We start from the raw sequence: 20,084 nt of genomic DNA, 5'->3' as shown, positions 1-20,084 counted from the left end.
TGCTGCCAGATGACAAACCTGTACAGCAGGGTACTGTACTGAATACTGTAGGCAATTGCAAATTATGGTAAGTATTTGTGTATTTAAACACACCTAAATGTAGAAAAGATACACTAAAATACGGTATTATAATCTTATGTGACCACCATTGTATATGTGCTCTGCTGTTGACTAAAACGTCACTATGCAACACATAACCGCAATTACAACATTAATAAAAATAATACTCAACTTTGACCTATCTATAGTGCTATATAGTTTGCAAAATGCCGTTAAATGTAATCTCATTCGATCTTTACAATAATACTGGGAAGTAAAGACATGTACTATTATCCCCAATTTGCAGATGAGAAAATTGAGGCCCAGTAAAGTGAATTGATTGCCTAAGTTATGTATTTTGAACAGTTTCAAATCCAAGATTTCTGCCTCTGCCTCCATATCCTTTGTGATAATATGGTAAATTTCCAAGTATTTCTGTAGCCATTTTCTCAAATAACTCACAATGGACACTCACAGTGTTTAGACTTTATGTCTGGAAGAACACAGGTAGTGTCTATGGTTACAATTTAACGTGACATAATCAATGGTGAATAAGAACTTTCTCTATGCAAAACAAATTGTGTAATTTTACTGGAAGAAAAAGGAATGGTGAAAACATAGATCTTGTCCAGAAGAACTTAACTATTTAGTAAAGGGGGTAGATAGGCTGATAGCAAATCACAAGTAAAAGCATGCTGAATTAAAAATCATAGCAAATACACATGCACAAATCAGGATGAAGAGAGGGAAGAGAAATTACTTCTTATAAAATAACACTGTTAGGCCTTGAGGATAAGAAAAAATATTGATAGAGAAAGAAGAGAGAGAACAGATTAAAAGAACCACCATGAGAAAATGTATGCATGCAAGTACCTAACATGCTTGCACATTGGCAAATATTATTCAGCATACACAGTAGTGTTCATCAGCTTCTCTAAAGTTTTAGATCCTGAAAGCACAGATGTAACTTGCTTCTCAATCTGATGTTCCTCCCACAACTTTAACCAGGTCTTGAGAGGCCTAACCTGTCTTTTTATTCGGGGCTCAACCACTGAATTTCCAGATGCCTCCTCTACTCTTTCTGAAAGATTCACAGGGTGACAGTGGTTCACACATCTTTGCAGCCAGTATCCACTTCCTATTGTAAGCCATCTGTTCACATTAGTGAGGAAAAAGAATCTGTGTCTTACCTCTGTTCCTACTTATCCCTCTTACCAAGATCCCACAGCGCAAATGGCCTTGTTATGTGGTAGAAATAGACAATAAAAATATGTTGCATTTGGCATTCAGAGTACTTTAGAACCAAGAAACTCCAAGTAGCTTTTAAAGTATTAATCATGTTTAACCATATTTAATCACTGAGTTAACCCATGGCTAAAAAACACTAGACAGGGAATAAAAAGAACTAGGTTCTGGCCACTATTCTGCAAGGTCACCTTTACCAAACTTTTCCTCTATAAGCCTCAGGTGCTCATCACTTAAAAAAAAAAAAAAAAAAAAAAAAAGAACCAAAGCTCTTGGGCTTTAAGATTCTGCTCTAATTGTGTAAATGAAGGAATCGCAAGGGCATCAAATACAAAGATTTGGTTACACTTCAGATATCTTTGGCAGGCTTAGAATAAGCAACCAATCTTTTCAAAAGAAAAGTTGTTTCACTCTTTTGTCCCAGTGACTCTTGGGGGAAAATTGCTAAAGAATAGAGACAAAGAATTCTGTCTTTGAGGTATTTTGTCCTTATCAAAGTCAGTCCAAAAATTCATTTTTGTATCTGATCTGCGTTTGGAGTCAGTTCTCTCTCTCTCTCCTACTTGCTCCTCTGCTTTTCTTTCCTCTTCCTCATCTATTATAAGGCAATTGTAGCATAGTGAGCAACTCTGGATATTAAAGACAGACAAGTATAGAGCCATAGGATTTCATATAGCACTTGTTACTTCCTTGCCCTATGGCCTTGCCTGAGTTACTTTGCTTCTTTCTGAGGCTTGGTTTTCTTATCAATTAAATGGGACTAATAACACTAATTTATAGAGTTGTCGTGAAGTACTTAAAGTATAAAAGAGCTAAAATGATGTCTGGCAAAAAGAACCCAGTAAAAACTCCAATGAGAAAATCAGGTTAGATATCTTTCCCTTTCTATTTTTAGAGGCAATCAGTAAAGTGACTAAAAGTGAAGTCAGACAGACCAACCTTCAAATAATGGCTGCGGCATCTACTTACCACCTCTAAACCTGAGCTTCTTAAGCTAAAACGGAGATCACTCTTTCTAATGGGACTTTTTGGGAATGTAAAATAAGGTAATGACTCTGTAATACTTTGTGTCTGGCTATATACACGTAAAGTTTAATAAATTATATTCATTGCCACTGATTATTCATTTATTCATTCATTCGCATTCTCAATTATCAGTAGTTCCAGTCTACAAAATATTTCCTGGGCACTTAATAGCTGCTAAGTTCTGTGCTGTGCACTGGGCACACAATGACAAATATGTTCTATTAATTCACTTACCCAGTATAGGCTTATAGTCTAGAGGTAAAAAAAATAGACATATAGATATTTCTAATACAATAGCCTAAGTATGTACAAGAAGCTAGGGAATCCCAAAGAAAAATCTTTAACTTAGCTAGAGGAGTATGCTCAGACTTGATTTCTTCAAGGAGATGATGAGTGGGTTGAGTCAAGAAGGATTAGCAGCTATGTATGGCTCAGTCAAAGGAGGATAAGAAAATGTGTGTGTTCTAGAAGGGAGAAAACCAAAGAATAGTGATTTTGAAGCTTTGTGTTCCATTAGAATCACCTGGGGAGGTTTGAAAGCTCACGATGCCTGAGTTTCTTTCCCTACCAATAAATCAGAAGTCCTGGGAATGGGACTCAGACATCAGTGCTTTCAAAAGCTCCACAGGTAGTTTCAATGTGCAGCCAAGTGGTGAGCCCCTGGCTTAAACCAGTGTGTGGGTGGAAACTGTTATGTCCTGGAATAAGCAGGGGCCAATGAGGAAGCACATGAATAACAGGTCACTGTCTTTATACTTGACTTATATGTGGTGATTAGACATTGGGGAGTTTAAAAGGAGACAGCAGAGTGTCAATCACATTTGTGCTTTGGAGGGATTGCTTGGGATGTAACTCAGTACTGAATTCCAGGGGAAGCAAAAATTTTTTAAAAAGTAATGTGAAGTACAATTTTCAGAAAGCATAGAATCAATCAATCACTACTGGAAGAATGTGCTTTGGAAATTCCTTAGTGACATGTGGGGTTTATAAATATACTGGTGCCTAGGGCTTTCCTCAGACATCAGAAAAAGTTTTAGAGATGTGTTATTTTGGTATTTTCATTTTCATGACGTTCACGTAAAGGGATTGAGAACACCTGCCAATGAACCTGAGCGACCATCTCATGAAAGGATATTTAGTCACTGAGGTAACAAAAGTTCATGACCTATGTGTGGGTCAGGCTGGGTTAGTAACAGGGTCAGTTTTTGGACAGAAGATTATTAGAGCACTCAGCCGTCTTTAGTAACCTTTGATCTATCTACCTTTGATCTAGTAACCTTTGGCCTATCTCTCCTTTGATCAATTGTTCTCCTTGCCCTTCAAAGTGCTAATGCCTATAATTCCACCTGTCTTTATTTCTATCAAAAACAGTACTCCCATTAAAAAAAAAAAAAAAAAACCTGAAATGTGCCACTGACCCTTGACTGAGACTGAAAGTACAGTCTGAATCTGGAAGGGCTTATCTGCTCTGAAGAGAACTGTAAGGTTCAGCAAGTCCTGGGTGTGAGGGGGAGACCTCCTTTGACTAGGGTGGGGGTGTGATCACTTACTACATAGATACATAAAAGCAGACCCCTATCAGCACCATCAGGCAGATCAAGGATGGATCAGGTCATTAAACAGCAGTTCAGGCCCACACTGATGTGGGCACATCTGACTCAATACTTCTTAGCGAAAATCTGGGAGAGGGATGCTCTATCTTGACCCTAGTGAAGAGACACAGACCAGGCAGCCACCCCAAACCTCCTTCTCCTAGCTTCTTTAAGGAGCCAGACTTCTGTAAGCAAGCGGCCAGTGCATTTGTATGACTCAACAGTGACACCCAGTGACTCTCTCTGTCAATCCCAGGTGGCTGTTCCCGGAGGATCTTCTGGGGAATACATTTCAGCCTCCATTACCTAGTACTGAATCAGCAGCAGCAATCACATCAAATTCAGTCTTGAAAGAGACAAACATAATAAAAAATCCCAGTTTGTATTAACATAATCATCTAACTGTTGAAGCATATTCTTCTCCCCTGTTGGGCCATGTCTGATGTCAAACATAATACCACCATGTAGTACTGTACCTTCTTGACGTTGGAATCACAAGACAGTGATTATTTATAATGTAAATAAGACCCTAGAGACAGGCGTGTAACAGGCCCACATCATTACATATTGGGCCAGCCAAATCTAGACATGGAGAGAGAGATTAACAATTTGTCTTATAACCCAGACAGCAGAGACCAGCATAACCCATGGGATTCCAAACCATGGTACACACAAAAAAATAAGATAATCTGAGAGCATTTAGCCTAGAAAACAAAAAGTTCTTCATGGAATGGGGATAAGAGTTGGAGTGCTTTCTTTCAGATGTTGGATGGGCGGGTATAAAAAGAAGGGATTTTACTGGTTTTATTTGTTCCCAAGAACAGAAATGGAGTTAACGAGTACAGGGAAACTGCTTTACGTTCAACATAAGGAAGCACTTTATAACAACTGAATCTACTGGGAAATGAGAGAAATTCAGGAAGCAGAGAATTTTATGTCATTGAAAACATAGTGCAGGAGTGCAGGCATGCCTTTTAATAATAATAATTCCAGTTTTTAAAAAAGGGAGAATGGATCAGGTAAATAATTCAGTAACTTTAATAAGTCAAAGGACAGGGACGTGGGTGGTCAAGGGTGCAGGAAGATAATTGGGCATAGCATTTAGGGCTGATTGAAATCTTTCTCGACTTATCACTGTTTTTTTAAATAATTAAAACATGTTTCCTTTCTCATTCTCATTAGACCAGCATTCTTTGTTTATCCATTTGCATAGTGGGTAGAAGATGCTTGCACCCTCCACCTACATTCACCTACCTGTCACGCGAAAAACAGATACCTCCTACTTCCCTCTTCCTGTTTCCTTTTCCCTCATTGTTTCTATACCAAGAACAGCTTAGCTAGAATCAGGGTCTGATCCTTGACACAGTCAACAATGGCTAGGGAGGAGATCATTACATTATACGAGTGTAGATAAGCAATGATTGTCTAATACACTGAAAGATCTATCGTCAAGAAGCTTAGAAGGAAAAAAAGTACATTATGGGAGGGAATGAGTACACAGACAGGCTGTGCTGTGGTTTGAATGTGTCCTTCCAAAAGTCATGTGAAAACCTCATCCCCATTGTGGTAGGATTAAGAGGTGAAGCCTTTAGAAGGTGATTAGATCGTGAGGGTTCTGCTTCCATGAATGGAATTAGTGCCCTTAGAAAAGACACTTGACAGGGCTCTATTATTCTTCTGTCATTTAAGGACACATAGAAAGCACCATCTACGAAGCACAAGCCCTCACCAGACACCAAATCTGCTGGCACCTTGATCTTGGACTTCTCAGCCTCCAGAATTGTGAGCTACAAATATCTATTGTTAATAAATTAGGCAGTCTATTTGTTACAGAGGCCTGCATAGACTAAGATAGGCTAGGAGACTAAGATGGGCTATCTTCTCTTTAAATATTAAATTCCCCGAATCTCTGATTAATTCTAAATAATGCCAAATTTATCTCCCAGTTTAGCCATTCCTGTTATTCTCTGCTGTGCCTTACCCTAATCTGCTAATTGATTATGGATTATGAAAAGAAAAAAGTATAAAGAGAAAAATGAAACAACTGAAGAAAAGGTACAAATCAAGAAACTGGCATGTACAAGGGTTAGTTTGGGGTACTGACTTGGTTGTAGGGTGACCTCCAGTGAGAAAAAGCATAAGTAAAAATTTATGAGGCTTCCAGTTCAAAATTGGGTTAGTATTTGGCATAAAATATATCTGGACTAGTGGTTGAGGTCCAAGCACCTGGAGTCTCTGGCAAGTAACTAAGCAGGATCTCAAGATTCTAGCCAATCAAGCTGTAGTTCAAGGTTAGTCATCAGATAAGGGAGAGATATCGACCTAGAACTGAGGTATACACCCAGTCTAAACCCAAGAGCCCACTGAGATAGTTTCAACTCCTGAAAATAGCCATATATATATATATGGATTTGAATTTAGGTCTATATATATATAGGGGTGTGTGTGTGTGTGTGTGTATATATATATATGGATTTGAATTTAGGTCTTCATGGGTAATGTAAATTGAGGAAAATCACTTCCCTTTCCCGAGCCTTGGTTTCCTCATTTGTAAAATGGGATTATAGGTACTAACCTGATGATAGGATCCTACTGATTTAGGGATTAGAAGAGACATTGTACTTAAAATGCCTAATACATTGCCTGGCACAATGTAGATGTTCTTTAATAATCATTATCAATGTTATGACGAACCTAGGTGGGAACCGGGAAGAAGCTGGGCCATAGGGCGCATGCCCACCACAATTCTGTGCATTTGTAGAAATGTTGGATATCGAAATTTCCTGACATAGTCCCTATGTGTTCAGTGCTGATTTGACAAAAGTTCTTGATATCAGCACTCAGACAACATTGAGGAATGCAATGGCTTCTTTGTTGAACGTTTATTTTCCTTTCATATTCTCTTACTCCACCAATTTTTCTCTGGTCTTTGCTATAGCAACCAGCTGTACTCAGGTGTAGCCGAATAGCACCTGATCTCAGCTGCACTGCATATCTCTTGCTTTTTCTCCCAGGGCTTATCTGCCACAATCACATGGATCTACTGCAAGAGCTTGATCAGCCATTCTGATGTCTGCACACACTGGGAACAGATCGGGTGTTAACATTTCCTGGAACAATGCTTTACCAATGGGCAGGAAGTAGTAGGTAAGTATTCTCTTTTTCCCAATCTAAAGATTTCTAAGGCACATTCCATACAGCTCTTGAAATATCACAAACAGGATTAAGCTCTAGTTTTTCTGTAATTGTAATCAGCTCAATAACCTTGGATTGGCTGCTTTTCTTCTTTCTCCATTTACACTTCACTAATCCTCCGAGCCTGTGGCTTGGAAATAAACCTTCCCTGGTTTATTCCTCAGACCATCCATCATGTACCATAGGAGCAAATGGCCCCAAATAAACTACCTCCACAAAGGCCTGTGTCTCAAGCTCTGCTTTTTAGGAAGAATTCAAACTAGAATTCTACAATGCTAGCATAGCACTAAGAGATGGGTAAGACATCAGGGATAATTTAGTCAATTCCCACATTTCATGGATGGGTATGCAGAAATAGAGAGAATTAGTGATTCCTTCAAAGTCACAAACAAGCAGCTTGTGCAAAGGGGAACCCAAAATGCGAAAAGGGAACAATTGGGGGATGGGAGAAAGGGACTGAAAAGAAAAAGTTGCCTGGGTGATGGAAAGAAGAAAGAGCAAGCCATTAATACATCTTAGCACAGTGGAGATGACATGTATTGAATCTACCCTGTCAGCAGAGCAGAGCTCAGCACCCACCCTGATAAAGGCCAGGTTCCCTTGCTGACACTTGATAAAGGTTCCATCTAATAGCAGAGCCGCACTGAGAATAGGGTGATGGTGGCACTTGCTATTTTAACCTCCACTCGTTTCCAGTGTGTAACATGGAATAGGTGCTCAATGAATGTCTGTGAAGTAATGGGCAAATTAGTGAGGCAAAACTTCTTCAGCATCTCCATCATGAATGCCCACATACCTGGCTTTTCTGTGTGCAGTTGGGTATCTAGCTATATATGAGTGCACACCTTTTTTTCTTTTTTATTATTTTGTGTCTGTATATTAAAAAAATTTCTTAGGGGTTTATGTCACTGTGAGTATAGCCACTCTTGAGTTCCTTGAGTATATATATGTGTGTGTGTGTGTATATGCACACAGTGTATTATATATATATAATACACCGTATATTATATATATCATACCTGTATACATGCATATATGTGTGTGCATATATTTATAAATTCACACACAGAGTCATATCAGGGATACTTTCTGAAAAATTTGTCAGGGGATTTTGCTGTTGTGAAAACATTATAGAGTATGTATAACACAAGCCTAGAGTAGGTGTGACACAAGCCTATAGAGTATGTATAGCACAAGCCTACATACAGGATATAGCCTACCACACTCCTAGGCTCAATGGTATAGCCTATTGCTTCTAGGCCACAAACCTGTACAGCATGTTATTGTGCTGAATATTGTAGGCAGTTATAACACAATGGTAAGCATTTGTTTATCTAAACATAGAAAAGGTACAGTAGAAATACAGAATAAAAGTTAAAAACTGGTATACCTGTGTAGGGCACTTATGAATGGAGCTTGTAGGACTGGAATTTGCTCTGGCTGAGTCTGTGAGTGAGTGATGAGTGAATGTGAAATCCTAGAACGTCACTGTACACTGCTATAGATTTTATAAACACTGCACACTTAGGATACACTAAACTTATAAAACAGATTTCTTCAATAATAGATTAACCTTAGCCTACTGTAATATTTTTACTTCATAAACTTTTTATATTTTTACTTTTTGACTCTTCTGTGATAACATTTAGTTTGAAACACAAGCACGCTGTACAGCTATACAATGTTTTCTTTCTTTATATCCTTCTATAAGCTTTTTTTCAATTTTTAATTCTTTTTTTAACTTTTAAAACTTTTTTGTTAAAATCTAAGACATGGATCGGGCATGGTGGCTCACGCCTGTAATCTTAGCACTTTGGGAGGCCAAGGCAGGTGGATCACCTGAGGTCAGGAGGTCGAGACCAGCCTGACCAACATGGAGAAATCGTGTCACTACTTAAATTTAAAAAAAAAAAATTATCTGGGCCTGGTGGTGCATGCCTGTAATCCCAGCTACTCTGGAGGCTGAGGCAGGAGAATCACTTGAACCTGAGAGGCGGAGGTTGCAATGAGCCAAGATTGTGCCACTGCACTCCAACCTGGTTGACAGAGTGAGACTCTGTCTTAAAACAACAACAACAACAACAACAACAACAAAAATAAACAAGACATGGCCATACACATTAGTTTAAGCCTACATAGGGTCAGGATCATCAATATCACTGTCTTCCACCTCCACATCTCGTCCCACTGGAAGGTCTTCAGGGGCAATAGCATGAATGGAGTTGTCATCTCCTATGTCTTCTATGATAACAATGCCTTCTTCTGGAATACCTCCTAAAGAATCTGACTGAGGCTGTTTACAGTTAACTATACATATATGTGTGTGTGTGTGTGTATATATATATGCACATATCTGTGTGTGTGTTTAGAAAGACTATAATCTAAAATAACAATAACAATATAGTATAATAAGTACATAAACCAGTAACATAGTTGTTTATTATCATTATCAAGTATTATGTAGTGTACATAATTACATGTGCTATACTTTTATATGACTGACAGTACAGTAGGTTTGTTTACTCTCGCATATCCACAAACACTTGAGTGATACATTATGCTACAACATTAAATGTCTACAAGGTCACTAAGTAACAGGAATTTTCAACTCCATTATAATCATATGAAGCCACTATCATACAGGCTGTCTGTTGACCAAAATATCATTATGTGGCACATGACTATATACATATTTCTGGTTACTCAAATCTTTGGTAATCCTATCACATCGCATGACTGTATATTAGTAGCTCTTTACTCTTCTTTCATCAAAGATTTGGAGATTCAGAGCTCTTTATATGCTCATTTGTGTAAACATGCTATCTTTACTTCCTTTTCCTAGTCTCGTATAATTTTTTAATTGCATCAACACTAATTTTCACAAATTGCAATTTCTCAGAATAACTACTATTCATTTAAAGAAAATCAAAAACAGAAACAGATATAACCTATTAAGTACCATGTGTCAGGCACTGTGCTGTTTATTAGAGCTAAACTGGTAAGGACGGTGCTTGGCTTTGGAAAGATTATAATGATAGAAACTTGTCTTCTTACTTGACCCCTGAACACCTTGACTTAATTATGGTAGGCATTAACCTGAATTGATTTTCACCCTGAATACTTCCAGAAATTCTGCTGGGCAATTGTTTTATACTGACAAAATATTATGCTTTGTCTTATGGGGAAAAAAAGGCTACTAGTGCTGAACTTAAAATTATTCTGCTTAAAATTGTACATATCTTTCTTTCGTAGTCTATATTGGACAGAGTATGGTAAAGAGCATCCATGATAATTTTTAGCTCTTACCACACTTTGAATTACTTGACCAATGTTTTGTCTTTATGGTGAGCCACAACAATATGAGAAGCATGTCTGCCTCTTTCACAACTTTACACTTACCCTTGGCATAAGACCTAAGACGTTTGTTTTGAGCTTTACACCACATTGTCTTGATTTCCTGATAAATAAATAAATAACATATTGTGGACATATTTCTTTCTCTCTCTTTTTTTTTTTGAAGACAGAGTCCCATTCTGTCACCTGGACTGGAGTGCAATGGCACCATCTCAGCGCACTGCAACCTCTGTCTCCCGGGTTCAAGCGATTCTTCTGCTTCAGTCTCCTGAGTAGCCGGGATTACAGGCACCTGCCACCATGCCCGGCTATATTTTTTTTTGTACTTTTGGTACAGATGGGGTTTCAGCATGTTGGCCAGAATGGCCTCAAACTCTTGATCCTAAGTGATCCAACCACCTTGGCTTCCCAAAATGTTGGAATAAAGGCGTGAGCCACTGTGTCTGGCTGTGGACATATTTCTCAATGGTGAGAAATATATATAAATATATATTATTTATCATCATTCATGAAGGAATTATGTATCATAAAAACCAATGCTATTCTGATAATCTTTGGATATGATGTTGAGATTATCACAACGTGTAAAAGAGATGTAAGGACCCTATGTCCTCTTTAACTTGCAAGCTCTATCTTTACCCTTGATAAATTATAATCTAGCTAATAGTTTATTAGAGAAATAAGGGTGATAAGTTACCAAAAAGTGTTGAAAATGGCTAACTCCTTAGGACTAAACTCTGATTTTTTTTTTTAAATCTTGCCCAAATTCCTGTCTGAAGGGTCTGGGGAGTCATGACCTACAAACCATAAATTCTCATCAGATGGGTTTTATTTAACCCTATATATTGTGACTTATCTTTCAACCTGATTCTGGCATAACATTATGAGACAAGGAAGAAAATCAAAATATCTTACCTCCAAAACATGTTTTTTGTCACATTTTGAAACGGCCCTGCAAGCCGTACTTGGTGGGAGAAAATTCACTTCTGTAAAGAATCCCTATTAACATAGCCAGACCTTTTCCTTCCAGGCCCCTCCAATTCTGAATAGATTAACTAAGAGTCTAGCACCTTTTAAAGGATCTGAATGGGAAATATTTGTCATCTATTGTTTCTAAGGGCAGAGGCTATGAGACTTCAAAAGAACCTTCCTCTCCACAATCTTTTACCTTAACCTGAACATTTACTTTCTATTGATCCCAGATCCTTAGACAAAAGCTCAACCAATTGTCAACCAGAAAATGTTTTATAGCCTGGAAGCCTCCTCTTTCCCCCACCCCTGCTTCAAGTTGTCCTGCCTTTCTGGAACAAACCATTGTATTCCTTAAATGTACTTAATTGATACCTCATGCCTCCCTAAAAATCTATTAAACCAAGTTGCACCCTAATAACCTTGGGCACGTGTTCTTAGGACCTCCTAAAAGCTGTGTCATGGGCCATTGTCACTCATATTTTGCTCAGAATAAATATCTCTTAAAATATTTTAGAGTTTAACTCTTTTCATCGACATTCCAATAACCTCATGACAGATGAAAAAATGAGGCTGGATGAGATACAGTGACTTACCCAATAGCTCAATTTTTACCAGTGGAAACCTAGGTCTCAAACCAAGATCCCCCAATAGTTTGATTCTTTTGATAATAGCTTGCTATCCCAACTAGTAAATTCCTAGTTTTCCTGGTCACTGGATGTATTAGTTCGTTTTCATGCTGCTATGAAGAAATACCCAAGACTGGGTAATTTATAAAGAAAAGAGGTCTAATTAACTCACAGTTCTGCATGTCTGGGGAGGCCTCAGGAAACTTACAATCATGATAGGAGGGAAAGCAAATACATCCTTCTTCACACAGAGGTAGGAGAAAGAAGTGCAGAGCGAAGTGGAGAAAGGCCATTTAAAACCATCAGATATCATGATAACTCACTCATTATCAAGAGAACAGCATAGAGGGATAACCCCCATGATCTAATCCCCTCCCACCAGGTCCCTTCCTCAACACATGGAGATAACAATTCAGATTACAATTCAAGATGAGATTTGAGTGGGGACACAGAGCCAGACCGTATCATTCCGCCCCTGGACTCCCCCAAATCTCATCTTTCTCACCTTTCCAACACAATTATGACTTCCTGACTATTCCCCAAAGTCTTAACTCATTTCAGTATCAACCCCAAAGTCCAAGTCCATAGTCTCATCTGAGACAAGGGAAGTCCCTTCTGTGTAGGAGCCTGTAAAATAGAAAGCAAGTTAGTTACTTTCAAGATAAAATGGAGCTACAGGCATTGGATAAATGCACAAAATCCAGATGGAAAAAATAGTCCAAAACAAAGAGACTAGAGGCCTCATGCAAGCCTGAAATCCAATAGGGCAGTCATTAATTCTTAAAGTTCCAAAATGATCTCCTTTGATTCCATGTCTCAGATCCAGGTCATGCTGATGCAAGAGAGGTGGTCTCCCATGGCCTTGGGCAGCTCTTTCCCTGTGGCTTTGCAGGGTACAGCCCTCTCCTGCCTGCCTGCTTTCACAGGCTGGTGTTGAGTGTCTATAGCTTTTTTCAGGCACACAGCGCAAGCTGTCAGTGGATCTCCCATTCTGGGGTCTGGAGGATGGCGGCCCTCTTCTCACACCTCTACAAAGCAGTGCCCCAGTGGGGACTCTGTGGGGGAGGCTCCAACCCCACATTTCCTTTCTGCACTGCCCTAGCAGAGGCTCTCTATGAGGGTTCCATCCCTTAAGCACACCTCTGCCTGGACCTCCAGGTGTTTCCATACATCCTCTGAAATCTAGGTAGAGGTTCCCAAATCTCAATTCTTCTGCACAACTCTGAGACCAATACCACATGGAAGCTGCCAAGGCTTTGGGTTTGCACCCTCTGAGGCCATGGCCTGAGCTACACCTTGGCCCCTTTTATCCAGGGTTGGAGTTGCTGGGATACAAGGAACCAAGTCCCTAGGCTGCACACAGCAGAGGGGTCCTGCACCTGGCCAACCAAACCCTTTTTTCCTCCTAGGCCTCAGACCTGTGATGGAAGGGACTGCCAAAGTCTCTGACATGCCCTGGAACATTTTCCCAATTGTCTTCGTGATTAACATTTGGCTCCTCATTACTTATGCAAATTTCTGTAGCAGGCTTGAATTTCTCCCCAGAAAATGGGTTTTTCTTTTCTACTGCATTGTCAGGCTGCAAATTTTCCAAACTTTTATGTTCTGTCACCTGTTGAATGCTTTACTGCTTAGAAATTTCTTCTGCCAGATACCCTAAACCATCTCTCTCAAGTTCTAAGTTCCACAGATCTCTAGGGCAGGGAAAATGCCACCAGTCTCTTCACTAAAACATAGCAAGAGTGACCTTTACTCCAGTTCCCTAAAAGTTCTTCATGTTCATGTGAGACCACCTCAGCATAGACTTCATTGTCCATATCACTATCACCATTTTTGTCAAAACCATTCAACAAGTCTCTAGGAGGTTCCAAACTTTCCCACATTTTCCTGTCTTCATCTGAGCCTGCCAAAATGTTACAACCTCTGCCTATTACTCAGTTCCAAAGTCGCTGCCACATTGTCGGATATCTTTATAGCAGTGCCCCACTACTTGATACCAACTTACTATATTAATTTGTTTTCTATGAAGAAATACCCCAAGACTGGGTAATTTATAAAGGAAATAGGCTTAATTGACTCACAATTCCACATGGCTGGGGAGGCCTCAGGAAACTTACAATCATGGCAGAATGGGAATCAAACACGTGCTTCTTCACATGACAGCAGGAGAAAGAAGTGCTGAGGGAAGTGGGGAAAGGCCCCTTATAAAACCACCCGATCTCATGGTTCACAAGAATTCACCATCAGAACAGCATGGGAGAACTGCCCCCATGATCTAATCACTTTTCATAAGTATTCTCCCCCAGCATGTGGGGATTACAATTTCACTTACCATTTGGATTACAATTGAAGATGAGATTTGGGTGGGGACACAGAGCCAGACCACGTCACTGGATAACCAGTGCCAAAACTGTACAATAGTAATTATGTTAACCTAACATTTCTCACATATTCATATTCTCTTCCTTTTGGATGCATTATTTTCTACAATACATTTTTCCTATAATAAATGTTTTCTATAATAAATGTAACAATTTTATTTCACATGAGATTTTGATTATAAGCAACATTATTAAATCCTTACTAGATGTCGTCTGAGACACAGATAATAAATAACTCAAAAATAAATTGTATCACTTAACTTTTTCATATACAAACTTTCCTTATTTTCCTCCATTTATGTATGCTTAATAGTTTTGTCTCCCTTTTTTCTTAACTTCTCAGTCTTTATTTCCTGAAAACTATTAAGAATCTCAAAGTTACTATTGTAACTTACAACTGTCCTAGAAACTGGTTGTCTTTGCCTCATTCCGCTCCCTTCAACACACTCACTTTTGCAAATGATGATTACTGAGCATTAAACCAAAATTGGGCTAAGTATTTTCACAGACACATAGATGAAGACAAAATAAATTTTACTCTAGAGTCTGTGTCAAAATAAAGGAGTAAAAGTGTGAAAGCACAGGTAACAGTAAAAAATCATGTGGATGAGGTTGATGATGGTGATAAGTATTTATTAGGTGCTAGACATTCCTCCAAGATTTAACATAGTTTATCCATTAAATCCTTATTGCACATAGTTGTTGATGCACCCATGCCATGTCGTTTTCTTTGTCTCAACTAAATTCATCTTCAATTGAGGTGGACAATTTTTAGGATGCTGTTTCCTCCCTCAAATGCTGCATCCCTCTGGTTTCCCAACTGCCTTTATACAGAGCCACAGGAGTTTTCTCAGCCTGCAGCCAGGACATCTTGGAAATGTCAGGACAATAATGCATCCAGTGGTAAACCTTAACCAATGAAGGATGAGGACTGGCACATAAAAGATATGGGGATGATAGCAATTATAAGGTTCTGAAATTGGAGGAATTTTGGTAAATGCCCTAAAGGCCAAAAAAAAAAACAAAAAAAAAAAAAACAAAACAAAACAAAAAAAAAACAAAAAACAAAACAAAACAAAACAAAAAAAATTCCTGCCTGCTTAGTTTAATCACTATCGAATCAGGGTGTCCTATGAAATACAGAAAGACCTCCATGACAGTATTTTTAATTCCAAAGAGATCCATTCATTATCAACAGAGAAGTTGGGCTGATGCTTTTCTCAAAAGTCAAAATGCTCCTAAAAGAAAGTAATAAGGGAGGAAACTAAGATGAAATTCCTTATCTCCAGCAGACAGATGGCAGACCCTGATGAAAATCAGGTCCAATATTAGATATACAGCTACTCTAAGTAACTACAGAAGAGACGGACTATTTAGTCCCATTAGGTCTCTTATGCTAATTAAGTACCCCCAGAAACAGTAAAACTCAAATACTTAGAAATCATATAGCTGGGTAAATGCCCCTAAGAAAGTGAAATTTCTAAATTTCTGAACTCTCCAGATTGGAAAACAGCCTCTTTGCTGTTGCCAAAGAAGAGTAGATTCTCATTGCCTAAGACCATGCATAGACATGACCTAAAACAGATCTCTGCCAAGATAGTACTTTTCTTCAAAAAACTTGATCATCTTCTCTCATTATGTCTCTACTAGTAACTAGAATCATGCCTACATGAAGAGATATTGGACGAAATAGATTATTCAGCACAAAAAGAACAGTAGGACCTGGCTAATATCTACTGAGAAGATGTAGGGAAAATGTGAAGGTAAATCTTGAATGTGGGATAGAAGGCTGGATAAGGGAGAGTTGAGTTTATTGATATGGGTATTTGTCCATGATGAGGAATTAATATATTAGACAAGACAGAACTAGTCAACATGATGCAAGGACAGATCATTGATGCTTAGGCATGCTGATAGTTTATGGAAAATAACATGGATATATCAGAACTACATAGGAAAAGTATTGAGAAAGAAGTAAGAAAGCTCATGTCAGTGAACATATTAGCCAGAATATATTAGGTGAGAATAGAAAAGCCATCAAGTGACTATGTACCCAAAGAGAGCCTAAGGCACTCCCTTTAAGAAACAAATAAATAAAATGCTATAGGGGTGATATCATAACAGTATTGTTAAGCTCAATTCTATTTTATTTTTCATTTTTGGTTGGCATACTCTGTAGGCTATTTTTGATTAAGGACACTGTAATAGAAGTAGAATCCATTGTGTCAATAGGTGGTAGAATTTTAGAAAATATAAGACCAAGTTGTAGCACCACCAGCCGAAGATTATTGGAAGTAAGGTCAAGTTGACATTCAGAAGGCCTTGAACCTCCAGAGATTTGTGGTAATGGCCAGTAAATCCTGGTGTCTCTAGGACTGATATAAATGGGAAGCTCACAAACATATTTCTTGATTTTATAACAACAAAAAAATATGTTAAGAGCTGGTCATCACAAAGCTATGTCAACTGCTGCAGTGAAAAAATCATGATCACATTAAGTTTTTGGTCTGAGGCTAACAGTAGAAAGGAAGATAGAATGACCTTGATAAAGAAGTCTATGACACTCTGCAAATCTATGCAATAAATATAATTCCCCATGTCTTCTGCAAAGGAACATATGACCAGTGTTGTGCTGGAGCTGGCTTGTACCAGCATCAAGAGCAAATTGTGCACATCTCCTCCTAACTTTATGTCTAACGGCATGATGTTGGTAGATTTAATTAGAACTTTATAAATGTTTCACAGGAGTGGAAATTTTTATACCATGGAAATTAGCAAATGCTATAAATCAAAGTTTTATTATTATTTTTTTTTGGTCAAAAATCTGATTGTTAAACATTTAACAGCCCTTCACTACCTGTTACACTAGAGTAACTGTATTTTGGAGTGAATGAAAATATCCAGATATTTCTAGATATATTGAATCTGTGTTATTAATTGATAGTGATACCAAGGGATTCAAAATGTCCTCTTTTAAAATCATGGTATATGGTAGGTATAGGGTAGGTAATAAGTGAGGTCATCGTCCCAGTCTGTATCACAACGACTCCATTGGGTGTACAAACTCATCTTGTGGTAATTTCCCCATTCTTGAGTTTATAATTGGGATAGATATACTTAGCATCCGAACTAGGGAGTAAAAATTATTATACTCTAAAAGGCTAAGTAGAAGCCCCTGAAATGATCTGCCACCCCTGGTCAAGAAAGGAAGTCAGAAGTGATTCAAGATCCCAGCTGAAATTTCAGCAATCGGTGCTACTCTAGAAAACCTAAAGAATATAAAGGGGGCCTATGCCATATTCATTTAATTTAGTGAAATGGTCCTTGCAAAACCCAGATGAATAATGGCAGATATTAGTATATTACAATAAAATTCACCATGTAGTAGCCCGAACCACAGGTCTCCTATATGAGTCAAGTCCTACAAAGGACAGCCCACAATTAATCAGGTTTCTCAGCACAGCCAGTGAGCCACCACGAATGCATTCCTTGTCAATTTAGTAAAGGCGCTATACAGATGGGGGTAACTGTCCCAGTTATCATGAGGATGTGGTTTGGTTCTCTGAAATGGGGGCAGGGAGGAACATGTTTGAAACATGGGTGATTTGCTAGGGTTTCTTTCAGTGCTTTCATGCCTATTGGTCCATTCCAGCAGTAAGTGGACAATAGCGTGTCTAGTGTAAACTAACCAGGGATATAACCCTCTATGGATAAGTTTTAGGATCACTGTATTGGTCAATATAAAGATAAAAGAGAAAATCATATTGAGTGACAGAAAAGGAAATTGATGAAGATCAATTTTGGTCTTGGGAATGAAGCATCTGAAACAGCAGTTTATTCCATTTATCCTCATATTTTAGGTCTTTTTAAGAGATTATGGAGGACCTTTATCTTGCAGCATCAAGTCAACAGAGTGGATCCAATATGTGGCATGAATAGATCAGTTTGGTTTAAGCTGTGAGATTTTTTAAACAAATTCTGCTCCCTGATCCAGAATATTTCCAGATTGAAACCATCAGCCCAAATCTGGCTTTAATCATTGCTTTGGTGGACATTTTCTGGGATTCTGACCACTTTCCATCTCGAGTGACTGCATCTCACTGCCACGCTGTCTGAGGATTTGCTCTACCCAGAAGAAAAGGTCTAACCTTCAACCAAATGATAGATGAGACTCAGCGGATAAATGCCCGAGTTTTCTCACCTGTTGGTGCAGTAACTGTCAGGCAAATTCTACATAGTTCTTTAAAGGATCCCCAGCAAGAGTGAATAGCAGTATTCCATTTATTGATGCAAATTCTGAAGCTTTTCTCTTTTCCTATCTGACATTCCCCACTCACTTCCTTGTGCTTTTCAGACCACTTCACATAAAAACAATCTGTACCCAAATTTCATCCCAGTGTATTTCTTGGGTTAGAGTTGGGATAAGTGTCCTTCTTTCTCCTTAATGTCTTTTAGATCAACCCCTTGTCATCCACCTTCTTAAATTGCCACCCTCGGCTTTGAATCTTCTTTTAAATCTATGCCTTTATTGATTCTAGATGATTTCAATACACAATAAGCGATTCTTCTGGCAACTTGACATGTCAGGTCCCAAACTCCTTTCCTCTGGTATTGGCCATATTCTAATTGCATTAGTACCATTAATTGTAAACCTTTCATAATCTCAAAATCACCTGTTTTATTGCTACCATCTGCTGAGTTTCAGTTCACGCTCTATAGTACTCAGATTCTACCAATTCTTCAGCCATAGTGCAACTTAAAATTTAATGATACAATGATTTAACTATATTTCCATCCTTCTGTACGTTCTCAAATTCTTCTCTAGGAGGCTAAATTCCTTGGATTACCATTATTCTCACTTTCATTCTCTTTTATCCTTTTATTGTATGGCTAAGCACTAAATCTGATAAACTGTAATTCCCTGTGTACATTTTTTCTCTTCTGAAGCAACTAAACATGGCTGAAACCAAACATTCATGACAACACGATGCATTTTAAGCCCATGTTAACATATCTCAGATAAGTTCATGATGATGTCATGTAAACCTCCTATATTTTTCTATCCCATGCACTCTTCTATACACTTAGATGACTAATGATATGTTTTTATTCTCTTTTCGAAACTTCAGAACATACTTTTTCATCTTCACATGCAGTTTTTGATTTTGTATCCAGCACTGCAGATAAAATTCTAAGCAATTAGATGAGAATTTCCACAGTGCCTGTCACTATGTCTACCTACATACCTGCTTCTGTTCCATACTCCCTCCCTTTACTTCTGCTGTTATGAAAGAAAAAATTAGAACTTCTTTGTATGACAAAAATGTTATTTGAGTAGCAGGCTTCATCTCTTCTTACCTATTCAAGGTAATTGATGTAGAAACAACATTCCTCGCCTTTCTTTCCCTCATCATCAATCATCCTCTCCTTACTAGATTTTCTCATTTGGCATAGATTTTTTTCTCCAATTTATACATGTAAACATGTTTAAACATGAGAATGGGTATATTTGTGTGTGCAGACATAAATATAGATGGAAGGAGAAATGCTGTATAGATGGGACTTTGATAAATTAACATTTCCTTAATCACACATCCCCAGATTATTGTGTCGTTAGTATTCTCTTCATTAGAGAAAGCAACCCTATAAAGATC

The 20,084-nt window shown here is 38.3% G+C and overlaps 1 long non-coding RNA gene across 1 annotated transcript in view; it reads left to right on the top strand.

Annotated features, from left to right (window-relative positions):
• LOC119619058 (uncharacterized) overlaps positions 1-10,877 on the top strand; it is a 55,056-nt gene extending 44,179 nt beyond the window's left edge. The window contains exons 3-4 of the long non-coding RNA XR_012094950.1: positions 6,917-7,049; positions 10,618-10,877. This is a non-coding gene — a long non-coding RNA (uncharacterized lncRNA). The remainder of the gene's footprint in view (positions 1-6,916; positions 7,050-10,617) is intronic.
• The last annotated feature ends 9,207 nt before the right edge of the window (positions 10,878-20,084 follow it).

The sequence above is a fragment of the Chlorocebus sabaeus genome, chromosome 12, assembly GCF_047675955.1.
Source record: "Chlorocebus sabaeus isolate Y175 chromosome 12, mChlSab1.0.hap1, whole genome shotgun sequence".
In the NCBI taxonomy this organism is placed as follows: Eukaryota; Metazoa; Chordata; class Mammalia; order Primates; family Cercopithecidae; genus Chlorocebus; species Chlorocebus sabaeus.
This window is presented reverse-complemented; position numbering and strand designations above follow the sequence as displayed.